At 38.9% G+C, this 27745-nt stretch overlaps 1 pseudogene across 1 annotated transcript; it reads left to right on the forward strand.

The window, feature by feature from the left end:
• Positions 1–534: 534 nt before the first annotated feature.
• On the forward strand, positions 535–27345 carry LOC103460800 (heat shock 70 kDa protein 12A-like; annotated as a pseudogene). The gene is made up of 6 exons (XR_014086653.1): positions 535–856; positions 10337–10620; positions 13270–13489; positions 13561–13732; positions 19731–19829; positions 24707–27345. The product of XR_014086653.1 is annotated as a heat shock 70 kDa protein 12A-like (transcript).
• Positions 27346–27745: the final 400 nt, after the last annotated feature.

Consider the following 27745-nt stretch of genomic DNA (forward strand, 5'->3'; position numbering starts at 1 on the left):
CCAAACAGGATTTAAACTTTGCGGATGCATATTATCACTTCTGTGAAGCAATTGAGAGGAACACATAAAGTCAATATGGATTGTTTTTTGCAACCAGAGGTTGCAAAAAACAATCCATATTCCATCCGTGGAACCTTTGGTTTCATGGATGGAATCAAAGAAAGACAAAGACATTTTTTGGAAGGAGACTCCGATCAGCAAATAAATGGACCTTACCAAGCTCCGCCCAGAAACGCCCCTCGAAAGTCCTACGTGGCTGCATGTCTCACAAACAAAGCCTTGCGGAGCTTAGTTAACATGGCATCTTTCATTTCGACTGACTCTTGTCCAGTAATAAATGTACGTAGATAATAATGCATCATTTCTCATGTGTAGATTACGTCTTCAATGAGAATATGTCATCAAAGCTGTGTATTGTCCTAAATGCTAAGGTGCTCATAGAAGAAATTGAAACCACACATATATTATAGAAAATGTATCTGATGCAGCTATGTTGTCAAAGCATCCAACTTTTTGGTTTGTGTTTTTTCAGTCTACAAAGTGGAGGTGGATTCAGGAATGAAGTCTGTTATGCTGCCCTGTAAAATCATAGTTCGTCTGCCCGAAGATGTAACAATAACATGTAGAAATAACACCAGCCAATTAGTTCATATGCATCAGGCCAATTCCAAAAAGCTTGAAGAACAGCACAAGCAGTACAAGAAAAGGACTGAGATGAAGGAAAATTTTAAATATGGAGACTTCAGTTTGATCCTGAAGAACCCGACAGACAGAGACACAGACACCTACACCTGCACCATCTCCAATAGATGGGGGAAAATCTTGATAAAGAAACAAGTGCTGCTCTATGTCAAAGGTAAGAGCTGTACATGTAGGTTTCACAATTTACTTATTTCTGTAGGTTGAATTCCAGCTTTCACTTACTACATGATAATCTGTCCATGGAAAAGGCAGTCCAAATTAATTAATAATCTGTGTATCATATTTAAATATCAGTGTGAATGGGTGAAACCACTGTTACGCCACTTTGAGTGGTTAAAATAATTGTCATGATGCGTTTAACTAGTTTAACCCACAAACAAGAACACCACAGGAGAAATATATGAATAAGGAAACGTCTATTGCAAGAAACAGCATGAGTGAGTCTGGTCCAGGAACCAAACTTCTGCATCGACAACGCACTGGGAAAACAGAGGAAATGGTGAGTTTGAGGTTGTTGGAAATGAGAGTGTGTTGGTGAAGGTAAGTATTTGGAGCTTACTTGAGCAGTGCATAGCAGCGAAGTTGGAGGGGTAATGTTGGTCCAGACAGCCTTTGGTCTCTTGGGGTTTCTTTCAGGTTAGTCTGGAGTTTGGAGTGAATTGAGTGAGTGGCGAATAGATTTGGATGGAGTGGGGTCATCAGAGGGCAGACAGGTAGGCTTGAAGTTGAATGGGTCAGAGAAGCAGGTGATCTGCCAGTCAAGACTCTGGGATTGGAGGTCAGTTTCAACTGTCAAAGGTGTGTCTGGAGACTCAGGCATCCATGGGGTATCAACCCGTGTCATCACGAGGAAACAACGGAAACAAGAGCTAGATCCGGATTCAGGTAACACCTGAGGGAAACGGAGGCCACAGAGAAATATTACTCTATTATCACAGGGGAACAGTTCACAAACACTCACAGGAGACTAGGAAGGGCTGAGAACTTTAGGTTACTTTCGTAACCCTGGTTCTCTGAGTAGCATGAGTGAGTGTCTCACAATGGGAACGCCCCTGGCATAACCTCATCAGAAGCTCCTATTACATTACGCCAGCCAGGATTGGCTGGAGATAAGCCTGTCAGCGTCAGAGAGGGCAGGGACCCTCCCCCTATAAATAGGGCTGACGCTGAGCAGACATCTTATTCAAAACGTTCACCTCTTCCTCGCAACGTCAGAGCAAGGAGGGTGACTTGGTGAGACACTCACTCATGCTACTCAGAGAACCGGAGTTACGAAAGTAACCTAAAGTTCTCTTTCATAGCATTCGTTTCGTGTCTCACAATGGGAACGAGAATATACTGACTCCCGTATTGCTAAGCAGAAACCACATCTTGTGTGCCAGCTGTTCACTTAATCATTATTATTTACCAGCCACAGGTAGTCTTAGTGATTGGTGCTTACACTGAGAACTGAATGAGTCAGTGATGATGCTGTGACATCAAGCTTGTAAAACTGAGCAAATGTGTGAGAGGAGGCCCAACTTGCTGCGGCACAGATTTCTTGCAGAGGTATTCCTCTCAGCAAGGCCCATGAAGAGCTTAAGCCCCTAGTAGAATGGGCATGCAGCCCCTCAGGAGGCGTTAAAGCCCTTGAGCCATAGGCTAAGGAAATTGCTGCGGTGATCCAATGGGCAAGCCGTTGCTTGGACACCGGTTTTTCATAATGGTTCTTGGCCCAAGGGACAAACAACTGGTCACTTTTCCTGACCTGTTTTGTTTTCTCCAAAGCACTTACAGGGCAAAGGTTGTGCAGTTTCTCCTGCTCCAGTGAAGAAAAAGGGAGGGGGATAAAAAGCCACCCATGCTCTCTCTGCCACGCAGAGAGAGCATCCAGCACCAGGGGTAAATCCCACAATGGAGCCATGGGTCTCGAGACGGGGAGCTTCCTGCAAGCCCCCCGCATGAACCGGCACACTAAGGGATGCTGACCTGCAGTCTTCCCCTCAAAACCCACATGGCAAGCTGAAATAGCAGCCAAGTACACCTTGATAGTAGAAAAAGCTTTCCCCTTATCAATCAGGTCCTGCAGAAAAGCTAAAAGCACAGCCACAGAACACTGAAAGGAGATTTCCTGAATTTCGGAGCACCATTTTTCAAAAACAGACCATTTGTACTCCTACAAAGATCTAGTTGCTGGAGCTCTAGCATTCTGGATTGTCTCAATAACACTCTGTGGGAGACCTACAGATTGTAGATTGAACCACTCACGGGCCAAGCCCACAAAGCCAGTCTTTCTGGGTGGGGATGAAAAATTTGTCCTCGTGCCTGAGACAGCAGATCCCTGTGTGCAGGTAGAGGCCACGGATCCTTCCACAGGAGCTGCGTTATCTCCGCTAACCAGTGTTTCGACGGCCAGTGGGGTGCAATAAGGATCATTGTCAGCTCTTCTGTTCGTACCCTGGCTAGCGTTGGTGAAATTAGAGCTATGGGGGGGAAAGGCATAGAGCAGAACCCGAGGCCACCTGTGGGCCAGTGCTTCCACCCTCATGGGTGTGTTCTGACCGTGCAGGGAGAAATACAGATGACACTGTTTGTTCTCCTGCGAGGCAAATAGGTCCACAGATGGTTGCCCGTACCTCTGCCAGACCAGCCTGGCCACCTCCGGATGGAGTTTCCACTCTGCATACAGGGGATTCCCTCTGGAGAGGAGGTCCGCTCCACAGTTCAGTATTCCTGGGACATGAGTTGCCCTCGATGACAGAAAATGTTTGCTGCTCCAAATGATCAGTTTGTGAGCCAACATGTGCAGTTTTAGTGATCTCAGACCACCCTGCCTGTTAATGTAAGCCACCACCGTGGTGTTGTCTGTCCTGACCAGCACATGGTGACCTCTTAGAAGTGGAAGGAAATGTTTCAGTGTCAAGTGAAGAGCCAGCAGCTCCAAGAAATTGATGTGGGCTGACCTCATATTTGGGCCCCAGGACCCATTCACCATATTTTGTCCGTATAAACCTCCCCAGCCTGTCAGGGAGGTATGAGGAAGCGGATGCGCGGGGTGATCAGTCCTCGCAACGTTTGGAGCATGATAATCAAAATGGAATAAATCTATAATTGTGACATAACAAAGAAGAGGTTTGGAGTTGATACACGGACAGATGAGATTCCCTGAGTTAACCCAGTGCGGCCCTCTACCACCATTAGTTTGTCGTGTTTCATAATAATAAAACGTGTTTAAAATTATCAACGCTTTGGTGCAAAAAACTGATTGAAAATCAATTTATTTACTGCAAGTTTATGTCTGTTCAGGCTCAGATGGAACAGGACTGAAAACAGCCCTTTAAACCATTCAGACGAACACAATAGACACAATCAGATGACTTATTACCCCGCGATAACTCAGAAATATTCCATGGACAAACTTTACTTAAGCTCAGGGGTGAAAGTAGTTTAAAATTCTTGGGGGTACTTTGACAAAAAAAAAAAAAAAAATAATAATTATATATATATATATATATATATATATATATATATATATGTACAGGAACCACAGCTCATCTTCTGAAGTTGGGATATTTGTTCCTCCAACAGGCTCCAGAGGAATCATCTCAAACCAGATGTTGGACTGGATTTTATTTCAATGTCATTTGTGAATGTTAGAGCCTAATTTTCATTGGTGGAGCTATAAAGGTTATCATTTTGGAGAACATCTCATCAACATCAATATTTCCACTAAATAGAGGAATTTTGTTTCCTCTATCAAACAAAATTGTTTGATAGAGGAAAAGCCTCTCTGACTCTGAGCCCGACAGCACCAAAACTATTTTTTATATTAGACAATTAATTTAATTTCACATAATTATCGCGGTAGAAGCCATTTGTTTGTTAAATACTTAATAAAACATATTTACCATGTTTTATGTTTGTTGTGAATGACCTACAGTCACAAAGAACGAGGTAATTAGTCCAAGTTTGTCGTTTATTGAATGTTCAGTAACTGCAGCGGCTGTGATGCGCCAAGACAAAGGAAAACAACCCGAACAGATGATCAACTCTAAACCACTTGCACCTTTTTACTCTCCATCTCTCTCTGTCATTTAAGCACACCCGTTGCCATGGCAACCTACTGTGCTCCACAAGCCAACCAGAGGTCACATTAAAAACATTCAGTCCGTTATGACATTAGGTTTGCAGGCTTGATATTTATTTTTGCGATCATTAATAAGCCTCCCTGAACACAGCGGTGGTTGATTAGTTCATTTTGTTTGTTGTTTGCTCTGCTAGTTATTTTGGTAATGAAACCGAAATGCACAGAATTGCGCAACACCTTGTTGAAACAATAATTACTAAGATTATTATTGTTGTTGGGTCATTAATTTGAACACGTTTTGTTGATTTATTTGTTGTTGTTTAATAAAGTTACGAACGTTTTGATAAGGAGTCAGAGGAGGACGTGCTGCTCTCATAGGGCGGCGTTTAGTCATCTAATGCCGAGATCAACTTAAAACCTTCCACAATCGACATATTGCACCGCTGCTCTAGCAAAGCACAAACAGTTCATAAACAATATGAAATGGGAAAAAAGTTATTTATTAACTGATTAAGTCTGTTTTAGATTGTTCTTGAAAAACGAATCAGTCACGGCTGATTAGTGGGTGAACTCACGGCTGCACAGTGAACCCTGATTTTTTTTTACAGCCGCTCCCCTCTCTTGCAGGTAATGCGTACCCCCTCTAACTCTTTTAGGGGTACACAGTACCCTGCCTTACCCCCTTACTTTCACTCCTGCATAAGCTTGTATTAAAGCAGAAATTACGGCGGCCACCATAAGAAAAGCTTACGGTATTCAGTTATGCTGCATGAACTGATCAGTAGATTATTGCGAGGGAACGCAAAAGAAAAAAATGTCCCCATGTCCGGTGGAGGGCTCCGTAGTTCTGGTTAATTATCTGCCTATTTCTAAGCTGCCTTTTCTTTCTAAGGCTTTAGAAAAAAATTGTGTACTGTCAGCTGAAACAGTTTTTAGATGATAATGGTATTCTGGAGGTTTTTCAGTCAGGTTTTAAAACTCTTCATAGCACAGAATCTGCTTTAATAAGAGTTTTTAATGATATCCTTCTTACATGTGATTCTGGTAACCTTGTTCTGATTTTACTTGACCTAACTGCTGCTTTTGATATAGTAGACCACGACATTTTAATATAGCAATTACACCACATTCATTGTAGGTATTGATGGCACTGTTCTTAAATGGTTTAGGTCTTACCTTGAGAACAGAACAATTTCAGTGAAAATTAGTGACTGAATCATTTTTTAAAATTTTATTTCCTTTGTTTAACCAGGTAAACCCCATTGAGATCCAGATCTCATTTTCAAGGAGGACCTGGGCAAATCATCTGCTGCTTTCAATGCCTTATGGCAGGGGTCCCCAAACTTTTTCCTGTGAGGGCCATATAACTTTTCCCTTCTCTGGTGGGGGGCCGGAGTCAGTTTGTAACAGAAAAAGTGTGACGATTGCAGGAGTGCCTAAATGTAAAAATATATTGTTTTCCAGAAAGTCCAATCAAATAACTCTCTGGGTTCTTCACAGAACAAGTCAGGAAATAAACAATAACACTATTAATGATTTAAATAACCAAACAACCCTCTCTGGGTTCTTCACAAAAAAAATCCAGGAAGGATTATAGTCCGTATTTTCCGAACTATGAGCCGCACCGGACTATAAGTCACAACTCCAAAGTTTTTTTTTTTTTTAAACCAGTAAACATACACATCTAAGCCTCAGATATCTCTGCCGCTCTAGGTTTTCCACAACAATGCAGCAGCAGCAGAGGGGGGCGGACACCCAAAATCTGAGTCATAACAGGTCAATTGAATATCACATTTATTATGGTTGAAAAAGAAAAAGTTGCCAATATTAGATTTAACAGAACTGATTACGGTAGTTTCCGGACAGTACCTGTAACAGTAAAAGTGCTGATCCTTTGTGTCTGCTACTGGCATGTGCTAAATCAGTGGCCCAACCTGTTTATTACCGCGGACCGGTCAAGATGAATGAACAGTCAGATAAGGCTTCTGCATGTTGGTGTTCCCACTAAATACTGAATATGCCCTATTTGGGTTGTCTTGGCCCTTTTCTCACAACCTGTGGGGTTTTCCCTGACTGGGAACGAGAAAACAACCTGCTGAATGTGACGGGTAGCCAATCAGAAAGCGCAGTGACGTCAGAACAGAGGGGAATCCCAAACAGCTGACATATCGCGCAACTGAGAGTCCGGTGGATATCGGAGATGATATGTGGAAATGTTTATTATTATATGTAAAGGTCATTATTATGTTTATTCAGTTAAAAATGTTAACTATGAAAAAACATTCACCTCCAAATCATAGTGCAGCAAATAGAGCGGCTGCTCCCGTCATCTTTTATCCACCGCCTTTTCTTTTTATTACGTCTTTTATCTCTTAAAATGACTCCACAAATTATCACTATTGCTTCTACATCGTCATCCGTGTTTGCTTATTCTAAATTCCCGCTATGTTTTGGGGGAGGAGGTGGGGGGGCGGTTACTGGATCATCCTCTGGAATCGGGATGTTCGTGACTGGAACCTGTAGTTTTATCAGCTGTGGTCACAGAGGTTTGGAGAATCGGTCGACAATCTTAAATTTTGCTGTCTAAACCAGACTTAAGACTCACAAGCTCTACTCCTCTCCTCTTGACCACTGCCCAAACGCTCTGACTCTGGTCGCTATGGTAACGCTTATATATCCCTTCAAAATAATATACAGAAGCGCCACAAAAACGAACATTTTACTTTCGTGAAAATCTTAACTCACGATAATGACTAACGGGAGCCCTGAGCTTGTTTCTCTGCAACGAGGCGGTCCCATCTGGGAGTGATGGGAGACGATGACACCCGAACTGTGTTGCTTGAGCACAGCCTACTTGGTCTCTACGTGGCAAAGCAGCTTGAAGCTTGCTCGCCGCATGTTACACAGAGCAGGCTTGTAATTTGGGACTCACCTACCGGTCCGGGATAAATCCATTCTCCTGTCTCTTCTCTGGGCCTTTTCCCCTTTGCAAAGAAACTTTCCAAAGACATCTGATCTGTTTCTTACTCATTTTGCTGTTTGTGGGCTCAGTGTTGGCGCGCAAGTAACCAGACTTCCAATGATTCACTTCCTGCTAAAGAGCCCCCTGGTGGTTGAAGAAAAATCCACATATAAATAGCTTGTAGTCTGGAAAATACGGTAAATGAAAAAAATCTAAATGCTCTCTGGTATTGTTCAGGGGGCCGGGACCAAATGTGGAGGTGGGCCGGATCCGGCCCGCGGGCCGTAGTTTGGGGACCACTGCCTTATGGTGTCCTGCAGGGCTCAATTCTGGGCCCACTGCTTTTCTCTCTGTGTTTCTGCCTCTGGGTTCTATCCTCAGGAAACATGGGATTTCATTTCATTGTTACGCTGATGACTGTCAGATTTATTTGCCCCTGAAGCAGAAGGATGTCCATTCCATTAAACATCTCCCGGCATGTCTAGGTGATATTAAAGCTTGGTTGGCCTTGACCTTTTTAAATTTTAATGAAAAGAAAACAGAGGTGATTTTGTTTGGACCCAGTGGCTCCTGTGAGTCCTCCTCTGTTGACCTGGGACCCTTGGAGGTATATTTTAAACCTGTTATTACAGATCTTGGTTTTAAGTGGACAGTGATTTTAAATTGGACAGCCAAATCAGAGCCGTTGTTAAGTCCAGCTTTTATCATTTAAAGCGATTGGCATCAGTGAAATCTTTTCTTTCCAGGCAGCATTTTGAAACAGTGATCCATGCTTTTATTTCGACTCGATTGGATTACTGTAACGCACTTTATCTGGGGGTCAGTCAGTCGCTGCTCTCACGTCTGCAGCTGGTTCAGAATGCAGCTGCACGACTTTTGACAGGAACTTGAAAGAGGGAGCATGTGACGCCTGTCCTGGCCTCACTTCACTGGCTGCCTGTATATTTTAGGATTCATTTAAAAATTCTTATGTTTGTTTTTAAATCACTGCATAATCTTGCCCCGGCTTACCTCTCTGAGCTTCTTCACCCCTACGTACCTTATCGGTCACTCAGGTCAGCAGATCAGCTGCTCTTGGAGGAACCGAGATCCAGGATTTAGTTTTAAACTGTATGTTTGGTTGTTTTTAACTGTAAGAGTTGTTTTTTTATTATGTTGTGTTTTAATGTACAGCACATTGTATCAGCTGTGGTTGTTTTAAATTGCTTTATAAATAAAGTTGGTTTGGTTTGGCCAGACTTGGCTGGTTTGGAGTCAGCCATTGATTGGTACGTTGACTGCGGGGGCGAGACAGAAGTGTTGTCTTCCAGATCTCTGTCAGAGGAGTGCTAAACATTCTCATGTCTCTTTATAACATGTGGTGTCAAAAATTTCCTCTCGTAATCTACTCTTATCCATAAGTTGCTTAATGATAACCGTTACATATTCATTTGCATTTTATTTTCTTTAGGTTGAAATAACATTCAAAAAGCCAAATGGAGGATCCACATTGTGCCATCACACATCAAGCACATGAATATATGTAACCTTTTCCTGCAGTGAAAGGAAAAAAACATAGGTTCCACTAAAACTGCATATAGACAATACAATTTACTGTACCACCTAAATTATGAGCTACTCATCTGCTGTAAACACAGACAGTTTATGAATGTACATGCAGTAATCTCACAACTTCCTGGTCAGTATTAGTTGTACAAATGTCTCAGGGTTTTTAAGTTCTGGTGGATCAATCTGTGCTCAGTGCTACACTGGGATCACAAGCGCCACTTCAGTGAAAGATTTTAATGGTAAAGGTAAATAACATTTCTCTAGCTGAAGGAAACAGAGACTAGTGTGTACGAGGGAGTTTCCACATCTCGCTTTGCTCAGCAGGGGAAATTCCACAATCCACAGTAGACGTTCAGCAGACCTGAGTGAAGTTGGCTCCACACCTTCTTCAAATCAGGAAAAAAAATCTGTCAAATGTTTGTGCTACATTTATGCTGGTTTGTGCAGCAACATTTTGTTCAGGTGTTCTTTCTTAAGTAAATCAATGGGGTTTACAAAAATAAAATTGACAAGTGTTTACAGGGCTATGCTCAAGAAGGTGGATTATAGCTTCCAGGAGACATTTTTCTTCCAAACTTGTGAATTTGTTAGTTATTTCTCTCTGCCATCAACTGCACATATGACAAAACACCATGATGTACACTGGTTTCACAGGAGCTCAGTTCAGTGTGTCTTGTGGACCTTGAAAGGTTGTCTGTGGATCCAAACTGGTTTCAAGTTAAATATGTTTTCACATTGGGCCTGGTTGATTTGAATAGCTTTTTTTGCCAACAAAAATTGTTTGAAAATATATTTTTTATTTGGATTATTAGATTATATTCTAATATTAAAAGTAGTTTGCTAATTTGCTATGACAAAGAAAAAACAGGATATATGTTATTCTTTCCCATTTCAACTTGTGCAACTTGTTCAAATTTCAATGTATGATATCTATTGTCTAATTTTTGAAAGCATTTTGTACCACGGTCTTTGATTAGGTCATAATTGTGACTGAAATAGTTCGGTCAGATCAACAGTCGCTCTTTTTTTTGGATTCTAACTTTCTTCTTATTTTCCAGCTGGAGCTGACTCGTTCATAATAGCCATAGACATCGGTTCAGAATACACCGGCTACACCTTCAATGTCAATCCCAGAGAGGAAGGAAGTGAGACCCAGATTAAGAGATGGGGTAATGAACTTGGACTAGACACCCCAAAGACTTCTTCGTGCATCCTACTTAATGAAAGCAAACATTTCGTAAATTTTGGTTATAAAGCCAAAACAGCATACACCAGTATGAGAAGAGAAGAAGCTGAGAAACATTATTTTTTTGAAAATTTCAAGACTGCACTTGATTGCAATGTAAGTTGAAAAAAGATCAGGGGTCTCATGTATAAAGTGTGCGTACACAAAAAAATGTGCAGTGCCATATTATACTCACAAGTTGGCAGGTATAAAAATGAACATTGAGAATATATATGCAAACTTCTCACCTGCAGTAAAAATGTGTGGCAGCCATACAAACTTTTTTCAGATGATAAACTATGGGATTTAGAATTTAGGTGAGTAAAACTCGCCTAAATTCTCTGAAACCTGACTTCAGTCAGCATCAAACCCGATGTTATGGAGCCTGTTATGATCTGGCTCTTAAACAAATAACATAACAAATAAAAGGGAATCAATGCATGGATAACTTAAAATGGGATTTATTTAACAAAAAACATAACTGGTTGGGGAGGAGAGGGAGAAAGGGGAGAGAGTGGCAGGGAGACAGAAAGAATGGGCATCTTAAGCTGGATATGACGTCATCTGGAGGCATTGGCCAGCTGCCTCCACTTCCAATCAGCACCAATTAAGATGTCCAAAACAGGGACATTAGAGACCCAGAGGAAAAGCCTAGGCCATAACAAGCCACATTTAAATAAGTGTGACCTACAACATGATCCTATTAGAAGTACATATATATAGTAGGATTAACACGATCACTCAGGGCCGTGCAGAGCCCACTAAAGGGGCAGGTGCTCAACAACAAAAAAAGAGCACATCTAACCGCATTATAGGACAGAATATTAACAAAGCCACTCAGCTTTCAGAGTTTAATAAACAATGATAAATTACAAAAATGTAACATATACAATCAAAGCTAACGAACATCTCCATAACACTATGCCTATGTAAGACATTTTATTAGTAATTTCTTTCTCCATGTCTGTTTTGTATTAGGAAAGTATTGCAATATTCAAACCCGCAATTTAGCAAGATATCTAAATCAGAGCTAGACCACCAGACATATTTTGTCTTTACAGAATTACACTATTAAAAATATAAACAAGGGCACAGTGCAACCTTTTAGTGACTGTGATCTATAAAACAAAGAGCTGCCTGTTTGCTACACTTGGATTGGAGATGACGGTCCATTCAGGAAAGCAGAGCTGCATCAAATTTTAAAGTGGAACTGCAGAAAAAAAAGAAGCAAAAATTGAATTGTTAATGCATGTCACCATGAGAAAAACCTACTGAGTTTTGCTTAAAAAAAAACGTTAAAAAAAATTTAAATGACACATTTTTGACTCATGAAGTTAACTTTATCTTTTGCAAAACAAACTTATTTGCACTTGTCAGAAATCTTTTCTTGCTATTCTAAGTTTGTTTGTGACTCAAAGTTTTGCTTGTGATTCTCACATGACATCTTGAGCAGGGCCTAAAATCACAACAAAAGATTTCTGATGTGTGCAAATAAATGTTTGGTAAAAATGAGATTTAATTAAAAAAAGTATTTTAAACCAAACTTTTTTTTAAAGAAATCATTACAATTCCAAAAGTTTTGATTACAATTTTATTTTACTTAACCGAGGTTAGTTTTTTGTTTCCATTGAATAATTGGGAAACAAATTTAACTTCATACTCTGCAAACCAGGCCCTAAACTTACTTGAAGTCTGGATTGAGTTTTTTCCCCCTTCATTAATTACAAACGTTTATTACATACATTATATCTATCATGGTAATTCAGGGTGAGTTATTTTTAATTCTAAATGAATATCGTTGTTGGACTTTTAAGTGTTATTCTCCTTCAAGATACATTTACCTAACGCCAGAATAAATGTAGCAAATTATGAAATGTTAATTTGCAGCAAAGAAAATTAGAAGATTGGACATATATCCATTATGGAGATGATCGGTTTTGGATGGGCGATGTGCCCTTATTGCATAAGCGATACTGAAGAATGACTGATATTAATGGTACAGGGAAGAAGCTTTTTAGTTATCTTGCTTTGCTAGCAAAGTCGTTAGCTAGCAGCTAGCTAATAGCACAACAACAGCAGCCTAATGTCTATATAATAGAAATACTGAATCGATAGATGAGAACAGTGTCTCCTCACCTGGCTGTCTCCTCCCGCTCAGTAGTTCTTCAGAGAAAGGCAGACGCAGAGGCCTGTCAGTGTCTGTTGTATGTCATTACCTCTCTGTTTAAACTGCGAATCCGTGCTGAAGCAAAAACGATACTTCAACGTTTTCCGTCATCTGACACGTAGCAAGTCTACTCCACTTTATTCACCAAATACGTTTTTTTTATTCACCAAAAACTGTTCTGTAATCTAGAACGTTCGCTACGTTATTGTGTATTATACAAAATACTGTTGCACAATACGGCCATTGTTATGTCAGTAACAAATCAAAACATGTCACAATCAGGTGTATGTAATGATTTACACATGTATGCATGTGTCAGAGCAAGAATGTTTTAGATTGAGTGGCAGACATTTAAACGGAAACAAATGTAAATTGATATTTTTTAATTGCCACCTTCGAGATAGATATTTCTACCAGTGCTTTAGCCAGAAATGTCTAAAGTTGTTGTGCTAGGTTTTTGGCCTAGAGTCCTGAAGGACACATATCTTTATAAGTGCATTATATAATTCTATGGGCTCCTAATGTATGCTTCTTTAAATTTGCCATTTATTTTATAATATGTATGTGGATACAATCTAACTACTAAAACATATTCCCAGGACCTCAGCAATCAGACCGTTAAATCAGCCAATAATAAGTCCATTAAGGCCCTCGAGGTCTTCACAAAAGTTCTTGGATATCTGAAAAATGATGCTCTGGAAACCATCAAAGCCCAGGCCAAAGAGCGAGTTTACAGCCTCTGACTTCACCTGGGTGCTAACTGTCCCTGCCAACTGGGGTCATCCAGCTAAACAGTTTATGACAGATTCTGCAACCCAGGTAATATATTTTCAGAGAGCAGCAGAGCTCTGAAATGTTCAGAACAATGACACTTTTAATGTCTTTTTCAGGCTGGTCTTGTAACAAAAGGAACAAAAGGCAAACTGATGTTTTTTTTGGAGTCAGAAGCAGCTTTGACCTGGTGTTTGAAGCTTCAACCTGATGGTTTCATCACACAGAACCACAGCAGAGACTCACAGGATCAACCTGCAGGAGCAGCAGAACCTGATACCAGCTGTAACGGTACTGAGTGGATCTGTAACGTCTGGCAGACAAACATTCAGGTTTTAGTCTGATTTATAGGACTAGTTCAACATATGGATTCTTTATGTGATTTGTTTGAATTAATCCAATTGATAAACAAAACCAATATATTTGTTTTATGTTTGTTCTGAAATGTTTGATACCATCAAAAAAATGTAATCAGGTAAATATAACCCAAGTACAAATAATTTTAATTGCCAAATCACTGGTTGTGTCACGCTTAGCAGCCAAAACCGACCTCTGGTGTTTATAAATCCAATGCCTACAATGCTTTACGTGTTGTTTGGGAATGTTCTGTGAAAATCAAAATTTTTCATTAGTCTAAGTAAATTTTGCAGACCAGCAACTCCTCATACGGTTTAACCAATGTTTCATCCTTTTTCCATTTGAGGATTATGACTCCACGATGTCTCAGAAGTCCCTTTCTACAAATTTCTAGATTGAAATATCCAAGGACCGATTCACAACTTCTTTGCAAATATTTAGATAAAAACATTACTTTTTCCTTTAATTAGATTAACCTATGGTCTTAGGCAGGTCCTTCTAAGTAATTTCTTCATTATGCAGTTCAAGCAATTGGTACAGAACAAATTTGTACAGAATGGATGAATGAATTCAGGAAGAGAAAAACATCCTTTCAAAAATACAATTTCTTATGTTTCCAGTAAATAAGCCATAATCTGTCAGAACAATTCCACATGTATTTTTTTCTTTTCAAGGATCAACTGACTAAAACTTTGTGCTGTGAATTATTAAAACTTGTAACATAAAAATGTTCAAACTAAATGCAAAAATCTTAAAATAAACTCCTTAAAAATTAACATTTCAAACAGATTTAACAGTAAAAAATATTAATTCAATACAACACAATATCTTCAGGTTTCAACAAAAAGCATATTCAAGAAAACAAGGTAACACAATTAAATATTTCAGGTTCACTGCTTCAAAAGTCATCAGAACACCACCACATGGGATCTTTAAGTGAGAAGAAGAGTACTTTAAAGCACAAATACTTTCCTTATATTAATAAATGCACACATCCTAATGACTGTACAGCAAAACATTGAACACGTAAGCTCTCAGTCAGGAACAAACACAATGCTGAAAGCTAAGAAAACAATATCACAACTAAAACTTAAGAATTTTAACAAAAATGTAAAGTAAGTAGTTCCAATTATATTTTATTCAAAATATTCATACTCCACCAGGTAATTTTCACCTGTGATGTTTCAACACTTTGATGTAAACAGAACAGAGACCTCTTCTTGGCATGGTTCATCATGATGGTGAATGAAGGTATTTCAGCCAAATGTAAAAGCTTTAACAGAAGCTTTATTTACAAACTGGTACCTATCTAGATGACAAACAGAAAATCACACTAAACTGAGAGGGAAGCTAGTGAATGCAGAGGACTCCACAAACACAAAGGACACAGGTGAACTTAAATATACTAGGGGAAAAACAATCAGGAACATAAAACAGCTATGTTAATTACACCCAGGTGGCAGGGATGAAGATAACAAATGAGGGCAACAGAACATATCATGTCACTGACATTATCAACCTCCAGGAGATGTTCAGGGAAAACAAAGGTAAATACCCGTGGTCTTTAGACATGACATTCCATGTCAGACAATACTATCCAACCTGCAATAGCTGTCCAATTCTAATTTGGTATGACTGTGTGACAGGGTTCTCTTATGCTTGGACAAACAAAAAAATGACTGCCCAAGCCCAGAGATCACTTTGGTGAAATTTATTCAGTTCAAGTGAACAAAAAAGTGGCAGCATACAAAGACGTCCAAGGCAAGTTTAACAACAGTACCTTCCATGTAAGAGTCCATCACCTTCACTGTGATCTGGCAGGCGTCTAGCCACAGACTGCCTCCCTGTGGCGCAGAGCCCTGCTTTTAAAGCCACAGGCTCCACCCACAGGAAGACCAAACAAGCAAACAAACAAAAAAACAAACAATTACTTCCAACTCAAAGGAACTCTTAAAGGATACAAAATAATAGTGATAATAATAAATAAAACTTGTAATCAAAAATACAATAATCAATTTAATAGAGAGGGCTGCACAGAGAGAGAGGGCGCAGTTGGTAGAGCTGTTGCCTTGCAGCAAGAAGGTTCTGGGTTCGATTCCCGGAGTTTGCATGTTCTCCCTGTGCATGGTGGGTTTTCTCCAGGTACTCCGGTTTCCTCCCACAGTCCAAAAACATGACTGTCAGGTTAATTGGCCTCTCCAAATTGCCCCTAGGTGTGAGTGTGTGTGTGCATGGTTGTGTGTCCTGTGTGTCTCTGTGTTGCCCTGCGACAGACTGGTGACCTGTCCAGGGTGACCCCGCCCCTCGCCCGAAACGTTAGCTGGAGATGAACCAGCAACCCTCCTAACCCCATTAAGGGTCAAGGGTGCAAGAAAATGGATGGATGAATTTAATAGAGAACACTCAGTATGCTCCGATGACGTCATCACATGACTCTCCCCTGGCGCGCCACAATCCGGAAATAACTGCTTGAAAAGAAAACCGGGAAAATGTTTGGAACTGAAAACAGGTTAGGATGGATATGCCAACTAAAGCAGGAACACCGCGTGTGCACCCACAATGAACCGCATCAGTTTAACCTGCAACAGAAGTAAGTTAGCTATTGTGTATGTGTATGCATATGTTGACACGGACTCATAATTAAGTCCCGGCTCGTGACGGCTCCTCCGTCACAAACTATGAAAGTGAACTTTCCATCTCTGCATGACAACACATCTGTTGATGGTAGGTCAAAGGTCAAGCGCCAGGTCAAGAATGGGAGCACGGCTACAAACCTATTAGAAAATGTGATAAGTCAATTCATTCAAGATAAGATAGAAAGCGTAAATGTTTTACCTAAAATTAAAAGGAAGTAATTCTATGTTCAGTGTACATTTTTGGTTATAGACAACCAGGAGAAAAAAAATACAATAATTATTTTAAAAAGAACAATGCTTAAAAACCAGTGTTGCTTATGAACACAAACAGTTTGTGGCTTTATTAAAATCAAACCCCTTTTTGTTTATTCAGATTTTTTATTTCAAACCCTTTAAAAGGAAGCTTTGCTTCACTTGTTTTCTTATAAATATCTCCAAATAGGAAAACACTGTATTAATTTCTTCACAACAGTGTGCTTTAACCTCAGTATAAATCCAGCTGTCAGAGTTAGATGGAGGAGAAGGACTCGTTGTGGTGACCCCACAAAAACGTCCAGCCAAAAGAGAAAGGAGGCAAATCCAGTTGTTCTGTGAAGACCTCAGTTTTGTTAAAAATTAAGGAACAATCTGTTTCATGAGCACTATTGAACACAATAGAGAGGTTCAAGAGAAAGTTGTGGTGAAGTACTTATGCTAGGTTCAATTTTAAAAAAGTATCCTTAAGCTTTAATATCCCAAAAAGTTCTCAGTGGAATGAATTTAGATATTTGCAGAGGTACCTGATTATAGTACCTATACTATAATCTCTACTATAATCAGGTATAACCAGGGGTGAAAATAGTTTTAAATTCTTGGGGGTGCTATGACAACAACACAAAAAATAGCTTCTTTGTTTGCTTTGGAGTTTCTGTGCTGATTAATTTTTTGCAAAGCGATAAAAACTGGGTATCTCTTGAATTGCTACAAAATAAAGCTGTATTTCCCTCAGCCCACTGGCTGCAATGTTGACAACTTAAGATGCCATGAGATCTAAATTCTGGACATTATGGCATGGAGTGCATCCCAGTTTTCCATGTCTGGCATATAACCATTCATTTTAGCTTTTAAACTGGTTCTATTGATCCTGTGTCCAGACAGAGGGATAATCAGTAAGCCTGGTAGTAGTACGCCTGTTTGTTCTGAAGATCCTGCAGCTTGCACTTCTCTTCCTAACATGGCGCCTCCTCACCCTGACTCTCATACTGATAGGAGGACCCACAGAGCTCTGTTAGGTTAAAAGCACATCTTCTGAAGTTGGGATATTTTTCCTCCAACAGGTTCCAGAGGAATCACCTCAAACCAGATGTTGGACTGGATTTTATTTCAATGTCAATTGTGAATGTTAGCTTCTCATTTTCAACAGTAGAGCTATAAAGGTTGAAAAAGTATTGAAGGTTGGGAAAGTATCATCAACATCAATATTTCCACTAAATAAGAGGCAAAAACAAAATTGTTTGATAAAGGAAAAGCCTCTCAGACTCTGAGGTCAACAGCAACAAACAATTTTTTTATATTAGACAATTAATTTAATTTCACACAATTATCGCGGTAGAAGCTATTTGTTTGTTAAATACTTCATAAAAAATATTTACCGTGTTTGATGTTTGTTGTAAATGACATACTCACAAAGAACGAGATAATTAGTCCAAGTTTGTGTTTATTGAACGTTCAGAAATTATAGCGGCTGTGGTGAGCCAAAGCAAAGGTAAAATAACCTGAACAGGTGATCAACTCAAAACCCCCCTCTCTATCTCTCTGTCATTTAAGCACACCCATTGCCATGGCAACCTCCTGCGCTCCACAAGCCAACCAGAGATTACGTTAAAACTGAATGTTATATTTATATAACATTCAGTCCGATACAATATTAGGTTTTCAGGCTTGATATGTATTTTGCGACAATTAATAAGCCTCCCTGAACACAGCGGTGGTTGATCAGTTAATTTTAAACTCCTGCTTTGCTAGTTATTTAGGTAATGGAACCGAAACGCACAGAATTGCGTAGCACCTTGTTGAAACAATAATTACTGAGATTATTCATTGGATCATTAATTTGAACATGTTTTGTTGATTTTTTTGTTGTTTCATAAAGTTACGAACGTTTTAAGCGAGTCAGAGGAGGACGTGCTGCTCTCAGCATCCTGGCGGCATTTCAGTTTGTCACCTAATGTCGAGATCGACGTATTATTGGACCGCTGCTCTAGCAAAGCACGAATAGTTCAGAAACAATATGAAATGAGAATAAAGGTATTCATTAACTGATTAAGTTGTGTTTTAGATTGTTCTTGAAAAACTAATCAGTCACGGCCGATTAGTGGGTGCTCTCACGGCTGCACAATGAACCCACTGATTTTTAAAAGCAGACAGTCGCTCCCCTCTCTTGCAGGTACTGCGTACCCATGCTAAATCTTCTAGGGCAGTACCCTGCCGTACCCCCTTACTTCACCCCTGGGTATAACAAAGGTATACCTGATTAGAGGTATCCCTCTAAAATGTGACAGGTTTAGGCTGAGAGTGATTATTATCCATTATTTATAATAATATCTGTATTAATAATATTATTAAAAAATAACAAAATAGTGAATGTATTTACTTGATAACATAGCTAATAAAATCTAATTTAGATCACATTACTGCGTTTCTTCATTTTACTCACCCATGACATATGATATATATTTGATGGAGAAGTATGTTGTTTACTTAACATAGATTGTGCAGTTGTATAGATGAACATAGATTTCAAGTCTATCTCAACAGAGGAAAAGTAAGGATGCTCCTTCAGGATCAGTAGATGCATTGTAGATGCAAGTGCATTGTTTTACACTTTTCTTTTTTTGTTTCAACTAAAACTTCAGCAAAATATGGCATATTTGCAACAAAACTAGAAAAATGTGTTTATATGGATAGTACTGAAAAGAAATTATAAAATATCCAACGATCTCACTACCTAGCTGATAGATTTTGTCCTTCCAAAATGTATATTTTACACATTTGGTGAGGATGAAATTTTTCATTCTAAAGTGTGATCCAAAAGTCATTTTTAATGTATTTACCCCTTGTACAAACTCTTTAAATAATGTTCATCTAGGAAATTTGAAGAAATTATATCTTAGCAAACTGATGGTGATACTTTGGAAGTCCATATCAAAAACAGCAATACGTGGATATAATATTTTATTTACAGACCTCTGACTAACAAGCCTATTAGCTGTTATCTGGTTAAGGCAGCTTCAGATGCATATTCTTTGTTTTTACAGGCTTACCAAAGAGTCAGGTGGGAGTAGACATTGAGATGAAACAGGAAGAAGCCAAAGCTCTGCTGAACAAAGAAGTATATGTTGTTGTCGACTGTGGAGGTAACTGTGTTACTTATGATTATTCAAAAATTTGACAAGTTAAACACTAACCAACATTTTGATGTGTTGTGATGACACTTTGTGTCTTTACACTGTGTGGTGCAAGGGTGTAACTTTGTGTTGCAAGTTAGTTGGGACAAGAAAGAGCGGGGTGGAGGAGCTAAGGCACCCAGTTACTGGAAGACCTTTTCTTTTTTAGTGCTAAGAATAAAGGCAAAACTTACATTTGAATGCCATACATTGTTACTCAATAAATATTAGGACATACATCCTGATCAGGCTCGTCTTATTAATAGTAGCTTTCAAAAATAACTTTTTAGCACTATTAAACATACTACGAAATATAAATATGTTAAAATGAATGTAATTAGTCTATATAATGTCTTTCACTTGGCGATGGAATTACTAACAAAGTAGTGATTCAGTCATATTTTAATTTATGGAATGAGTCTCTATTAGCTGAATATATATTGCTTTAATATAGCAAATAAGTAAGAGGCAAAAACATTTATTTGGGTCTGGTTGGTCACTTGGTGAGTAGAGTGACATCAATATCATTGTATACTGCTCAAAAAAATAAATGGAACACTTCAGTGTTCACTTAAATGTTAAAGTGTTCCCTTTATTTTTTTGAGCAGTGTATATAAAATGTGGCTTAAAGCTGAGATGCTGAGGTTTGGACATGCAAAATATATATTCTCTGCAAATAAATCTATAAATTATGGTTGCCGACAGGTGCAAATGCACAGCAATAGAGAAAACATGCAAACAAAAAGAATACATGCACACAAGTGAAATGCAGCAAACATAAAAATAGACGCAAACAAAAAGCAAATGAAATGCAGCAAACAAAAAAGAGAGACGCAAACAAATGAAATGCAGCAAACAAAAGAAAAGATGCAAACAAAAAGTGCTGAAAACGGAAGTGCTCCAGACCACTAAAGGGAGTCGGACAAAAAACAGCTGTGTTCAAATTTAGGGTCTGCATCCTTTAAAACGGGTGTTCAGAAAAGCAGCAATGGCGGCAAAATTATTTTTTCTGTATTACATAAAATATTTTTTTACAGTGTTTTTAGGCGAGAATGTAAATGTATAGATCTGAAATATCTTCTCGGTTCATTAATAAATCACCTACTTCCAATATTGCCCAGACGTTTTCGGAGATGTCTGCTCCTGCTGCATTAACAGCCAGCTCCCCTCGCCAGCTGTCAGATGGCTGGGTGCTCCATGTTTGGTACACCGAGAGAGAACCCATGTCTCCCGGCAAATTGTTTTAAAAACTCCCAATAGTTTTCCCCTATGAGTGGAGGTGGAATACAGATATTAAGCCAGGTAATAGCTGTACAAAAATTTGGTTCACTAAAGTATTTAATTCATTCCTGAGCAAATGGGTTTGACTGATTAAAGCTAAGCCTTGCTGTATTTCATTTGTTTGCGTTTGTCTTTTTTGTTTGCTGCTTTTTATTTGCTATTTGTTTGCATCTATTTTTATGTTTGCTGCATTTCCTTTGTGCGTGTGTCTTTTTTTTACGATGCTCTTACTTTCTTGGGTTTTATTTATTCAGAAAATAAATAAATATCAATGTATAAATATAAAGAAATATCAATGTATATAATTAAATAAATGTAATAGCTACCGCAGTGTACACAGAGCATTATAAGAATAAATAACAGCTCTCAGTGAGTCTTCAATAAAGAGCTATTAAGAATACTTGGATCCTTTGTGAATGTCACATCACAATATGGCAAACTTTGCTCACAGCGTTGTCCCATATATGCAACACCTACACCTCCGCACAATAATTAAGCGCATGAGTGACAACTTTTTATAGCAAATGTAATTTGTCCCTACACAGCTAGCTTAGCTTGCTAACATCCCGTCCACAGAGCTTACCTTTCTTTAAGCTTTCCTTCTAAGCAGGGGTGAAAGTAGTTTTAAATTCTTGGGGGTACTATGACAAAAAAAATCATATATATATGTATATATATATATGGTTGCTTCTTTGTGTGCTTTGGTGTTTCTGTGCTGATAATTTTTTTTGCGAAGCGATAAAAGCTGTGTAGGTCTTGAATTGTTACAAAATAAATCTGCATTTCCTCCCTCAGCCCACTGGCTGCAATGTTGACACCTTCAAATGACATGAGACCTAAATTCTGAATATCATGGCATGGAGTGCATCCCAGTTTTCCATGTCTGGCATATAACCATTTATTTTAGCTTTTAAACTGGTTCTATTGATCCTGTCTCCAGAAAGAGGGATAATCAGTAGCCTAGAATCATGACCTATTTGTTCTGAAGCACATCTTCTGAAGTTGGGATGTTTTTCCTAGGTTACAGAGGAATCACCCCAAACCATGTTGGACTGGATTTTATTTCACTGTCATTTGTGAATGGTAGCTTCTCGTTTTCAACAGTGGAGCTATAAAAGTTGAAAAAGTATCAAAGGTTGGGAAAGTATCATCAACATCAATATTTCCACTAAATAAGAGGCAAAAAAAATGTGTTTGATAGAGGAAAAGTCTCAGACTCTGAGCCCGACAGCAACAAACTATTTTTTTAATTAGACAATTTAAGTTCATACAATTATCGCGGTAGAAGCCATTTGTTTGTTAAATACTTAATTAAACATTTTTACCATGTTTGATGTTTGTTGTAAATGACTTATACTCACAAAGAACGAGATAATTAGTCCAAGTTTGTCGTTTATTCAGTAACTACAGTGGCTGTGATGCGCCTAGACAAAGGTAAACAAAGATAAAACAACCTGAACAGGTGATTAACTCTAAACCACTTGTACATTTTTACTCTCTGCCTCTCTTTGTTGTTTAAGCACACCCTTTGCCATGGCAACCTGCTGCACTCCCCAAGCCGAATGGAGATCATTTTAAAACCATAACATTCAGTCCGTTACGATATTAGGTTTTCAGGCTTGATATTTATTTTTGCGATCATTAATAAGCCTCACGAACACAGCGGTGGTTGATTAGTTAATTTTAAACTTCTGTTCTGCTCGTTATTTTGGTAATGGAACCGAAACGCACAGAATTGCGCAACACCTTGTTGAAACAAAAATCACTGAGAGTATTATTGTTGTTGGGTCATTAATTTGAACACGTTTTGTTGATTTTTTTTTTTTTTGTTCTTTAATAAAGTTACAAATGTTTTAAGTGAGTCAGAGGACGTGCTGGTCTCAGCGTTCAGTTTGTCACCTAATGCCGAGATCAACTCAAAACCTTCCACGATCAACATTTTGCACCGCTGTTCTAGGAAAGTACGAACAGTTCAGAAACAATATGAAATGGGGGAACCGGGGGAGGGAAACTTTATTAACTGATTAAGTTGTGTTTTAGATTGTTCTTGAAAAACTAATCAGTCACGGCTGTTTAGTGGGTGCTCTCACAGCTGCACTGTGAACTCGTTGATTTTTTTTTACAGCAGACAACCGCTCCTCTCTCTTGCAGGTACTGCGTACCCCCACAAAATCTTTTAGGGGTACGAAGTACCCTGCCGTACCCCCTTACTTTCACCCCTGCTTCTAAGTGAACTAAAAGTTGGACAAAGTCCCCACCGTCTGTGAAAGCGACGCCCTACTGAATTTTCGTTGCCATATCTTGTGATTTATGTAGTGTGATTCTACCATAGACATTTGCTGCTCAGAAAAAAAACACTCTTGGAGCGCTGGGTGCAAGTGAAAGGGGGAGGCGATTGGTGGCAATGTTAAGAAAAACATGTCATTATTAAGTGGTGTCATTGCATGAATTTTAATCGGTATGTTTGCATCCAGTGAAAACAAAGATGTTAACAAATAACCTGGACAAAATGCTGGTAATTTATTGACATTTCCACAGTTGTGGTCTTGACCAGTCTTGAAATAAAATCTTGACTCCTCATTGCCCAAGACCAAGACAAAATTGAGACCAAATGTGGTCAAGTCCAAGATGAGACTGAGACCATGAAAAAGTGGTCTTGAGACCGGTCTTGGTCTTAAGACTACAATACTAGCAACTGCCGTTCAGTGATTTTTTAAGATGCAGTATTTTAAAGTCCACTCTGAGCTACAGGGAACTATTGGGTGCGTTCACACTGCAGCCTGAAGTGACCCAATTCCGATTTTTTTGACGTAATGCGACGTGTATCCGATCTGTTCATGGCAGCGTGAACAGCACAGGTCGGATTCTTTTTCGAATGTGACCCATATCCGATACATATCCGATTCAAATGCGACCTTCCCCTTGTCCCATGTCAATGTGCCCCTGGGCTAGGCCCTTAAGTCTACGTAGCCCACCAATCTGTGCATCAGTGCATAAATGCTCTAGTGTAAAGCGATTTGAGTGCTCGGAGAAGCGTTCAATTCATTTACAATATATCTATATATATGCCTATAGATACACATCATATATATATATATATATATATATATATATATATATATATATATATATATATATATATATACAGTTTATATCTATAAACATATATAGATGCAGATATATCGATACATGGATAAATACAAAGTATGTAGATATAAAAAGATATTGATTGGCACTGTATTAACACGGTAACACGGTATTAAGCAAAGGTCGTGAATACTGATGTAAATGTGATTTCTGGGTTTTCTATTATGGTAACTTTGCAATGATGTAAAAAACATTTTTCCACCCATAGTGGGTTATTTGTGCCCTTTGTACAGTGCTTTTTCAAAACAGAGGAAGATGAGTTTGAATGATTGTATAGGAGACAAATCTAAAAAACCTTTGCACTTACACTAAAAATACTACAACATGTATTGATTATAACCTTTTGAGTGTTTGTTGAATGTGTAACTTCTTTTTTATTTAGACTTATCCATTAATCAATTATTTTACTGTCTAAGCAGCTGAAACAATTGACTTCACTGTTCACAAAGCCCTGGAAGGAGGATCCCTCAAGAAGCTGTACGAGGCCCCTAAAAACCAACTGGGAGGACAAATTGTGGACAGAAAATTTAAATTGTTTCTTAAAGAATATTTTTCTAATGGAGTCTGGGATGAATACGAACAAAGATTCCCTAGTGAGGTTGAGAAAATAATGTATGATTTTATTTCTCTTAAACATCTGGATGAAGATGTTCAGATCAGCTGCCCATATAACCTGGGTGAGTTGGCTGAGAAACAGAAAGAGATTGAAACGCTCTTTGAATCAGTGGATCATGGATTAATCAGAATCTCCAGAGAGAAACTGAGATCTTTCTTTGATGAGAGTCTGCAGGGCATCACTGAGAGCCTCAAAGAAATATTAAACAAAGATCCAAACATTGGGTTTATTGTGTTAGTGGGAGGATTGGCTGAGAGCCAGATTCTACGTCAGCACATCACTGATCAGTTTGGACCTCAGTATAAAGTCCTGGTTCCTCTTAGACCCCAGGAAGTGATTCTGAAAGGAGCCGTAGAGCTGGGGAGAAACCTAAAGATGGTGGAGCCTCAGAGGAAACTTCCAGCTTGGTTGAATTTCCTTTTTGAGAATTTTAAAGAGTAAAAAAAATTTTTTTTACTGTACTTTAACCATATTTTTCTGGTAATAGTGTTCAGCTTCTAGAAAACCAGGTGTAAAGAAGGTTTTAGTGGTTTTTTTTTTTTTTTTGGTCAGCCTCTTTGTCAAGACATGTATCATCACATGTGTATATTTAATCAAATTAAGGAAATAATAGGCATACTTTCAGAATTAACAATCATCTGATGCTGGAAAATTGTCCAAACAATACATTCTGTATAGTTACTATTTTCTGCTGTCGATTTATGTATCATTCTTTAGTGGCTAAACCTTTTGTTATATCTGAGGATAGTCAGATATAACCTCAATAACTGATGCTTGTGCTTCTTTTTGAACTTGATGTGACATACTAAGATTGGATCGACTTGTGTAAAGTGGTATATAAAATGCCTTTAAATATATTATTTGTACATAACTGCTATAACTATCCAATAAAAATTTTACAAAAAAATTGTTTGAAATTTAAGAGGAAGGATATGATGCGGTAATTTTTTGATTTTCTCTTTCAACTGTTCTGACTACATAATTAGACATTCTACTGATCCACATTTTGTAGTATGTATTCCACTTTGAGTGTCAGTAAGTAGTTGTGTTTTCATCTACCAAAAAAGTCCAGATTTAAATTAAGAAAATAAATTAACTTGTTGAAAACACAATTTTGAAAAAAACATGTTTTCCATAAAGAGGTTTTGTACTATGAGGAGTTGTATCAAAACCGATCAACAACCATAGTCTTGAGCTGGAAAAGGGTAGAGTACCTTCTCCGGGTCAGGGGGGTCGTCCTGCCCAAAGTGGAGGAGTTTAAGTATCTGTGGATCTTGTTCACGAATGAGGGAAGAAGGGAGCGGGAGATCGACAGGCGGATTGGGGCAGCGTCTACTGTGAAGCGGGCGCTGTACCGGTCCGTCGTGGTGAAGAGAGAGCTGAGCCAAAAAGCGAAGCTCTCGATTTACCAGTCGATCTACATTCCCACCCTCATCTATGGTCATGAGCTTTGGGTCATGAACGAAAGAACGAGATCACAGGTACAAGCGGCCGAAATGGGTTTCCTCCACAGGTTGGCTGGGCTCTCCCTTCGAGAGAGAAGCTTGGTCATCTGGGAGGGACTCAGAGTAGAGCCGCTGCTCCTCCACGTCGAGAGGAGCCAGTTGAGGCTCGGGCATCTGGTAAGGATGCCTCCTGGACGCCTCCCTGGTGAGGTGTCCTGGGCACGTCCCACCGGGAGGAGGCCTCGGGGAAGACCCAGGACACGCTGGAGGGACTATGTCTCTCGGCTGGCCTGGGAACGCCTTGGGATTCCCCCGGATGAGCTGGAAGAAGTGGCTGGGGAGAGGGAAGTCTGGGCCTCCCTTCTGAAGCTGCTGCCCCCGCGACCCGACCCCGGATAAGCGGAAGAAAATGGATGGATGGATGGATGGAGTCTGCTGAGAATGATTGAAAAGACAATAGGAAGTAGTAGAAGGATGATGGTTTATTTTTGTTTTTATCTGACATTGTGCAACTGGCTCCACCAGAGGTCTAACAGTATCACAGTTCATAAAACGTTGTGTCATTCTAGTGTGGTATATCCATAACTCCTCTCTAAAATCTCCAACTCATTAGTTTTCCCGAATGAGTGCTGCACGCATAGTTACTCCCAAGGATAAGTGGCTTGTTGCTCGAATGCCTGAATAAGACATACATGTTTCTTCTTTTACTTTGCCTGATGGATAATGACTGATTTATGAATATATCTCATGTAACCAGTGTTAACTGTTACGAAGTGAAAGCTTCTTCAATCAAGATGGAGGCTCGGATGTCTTTTCCTGAACATTTCTGTTCAGATTTTTATTGAGGAGAAAACTGCTGTAGCTGATAACAGTAACAGCTATTTGTTACCTAGCAAGCAAATCAACAGAAGCACTGAGTGACAGAAACAGATTCTCTTGAGCATTCTTCAAAATAAAAGACTTCCTCTTTCCAAATAAATTATGTTTTGCATTAAATATGTTTCACTCCAGCTTTTGTAATTATATACAATCATGTTAAATTTATTTAATTATAATTATCATGTAAATTATGTTTAACATATAATTGTAAATCCTTCACTACAAATAAGTGTAAAGAAGACACATCAGGTGCCTCATCTTTTGTCTGTCATCTATAATTTCATGCTTACCTTCTGCTTGAGGTTCAAAATTGGATTTTTCGGGGATTAATGCCTGTGTTTTAATAAGTTTTCTATTATTAAATCAGCCTATCTCAGACTCCATCCTTGACTGCATTTTACTCCAACAACTTATACAATATCACTAAAGTTTGCCAATTGGAAACATTTGTTCCTTCACGATTTGAAAAGTCAGATCTTCCACCTCAAAGATCTCCCCAGCCACTCTACCTTAATAAA

This window comes from Poecilia reticulata, chromosome 2 (genome assembly GCF_904066995.2).
Source record: "Poecilia reticulata chromosome 2, P_reticulata-male-v2, whole genome shotgun sequence".
NCBI lineage: Eukaryota > Metazoa > Chordata > Actinopteri > Cyprinodontiformes > Poeciliidae > Poecilia > Poecilia reticulata.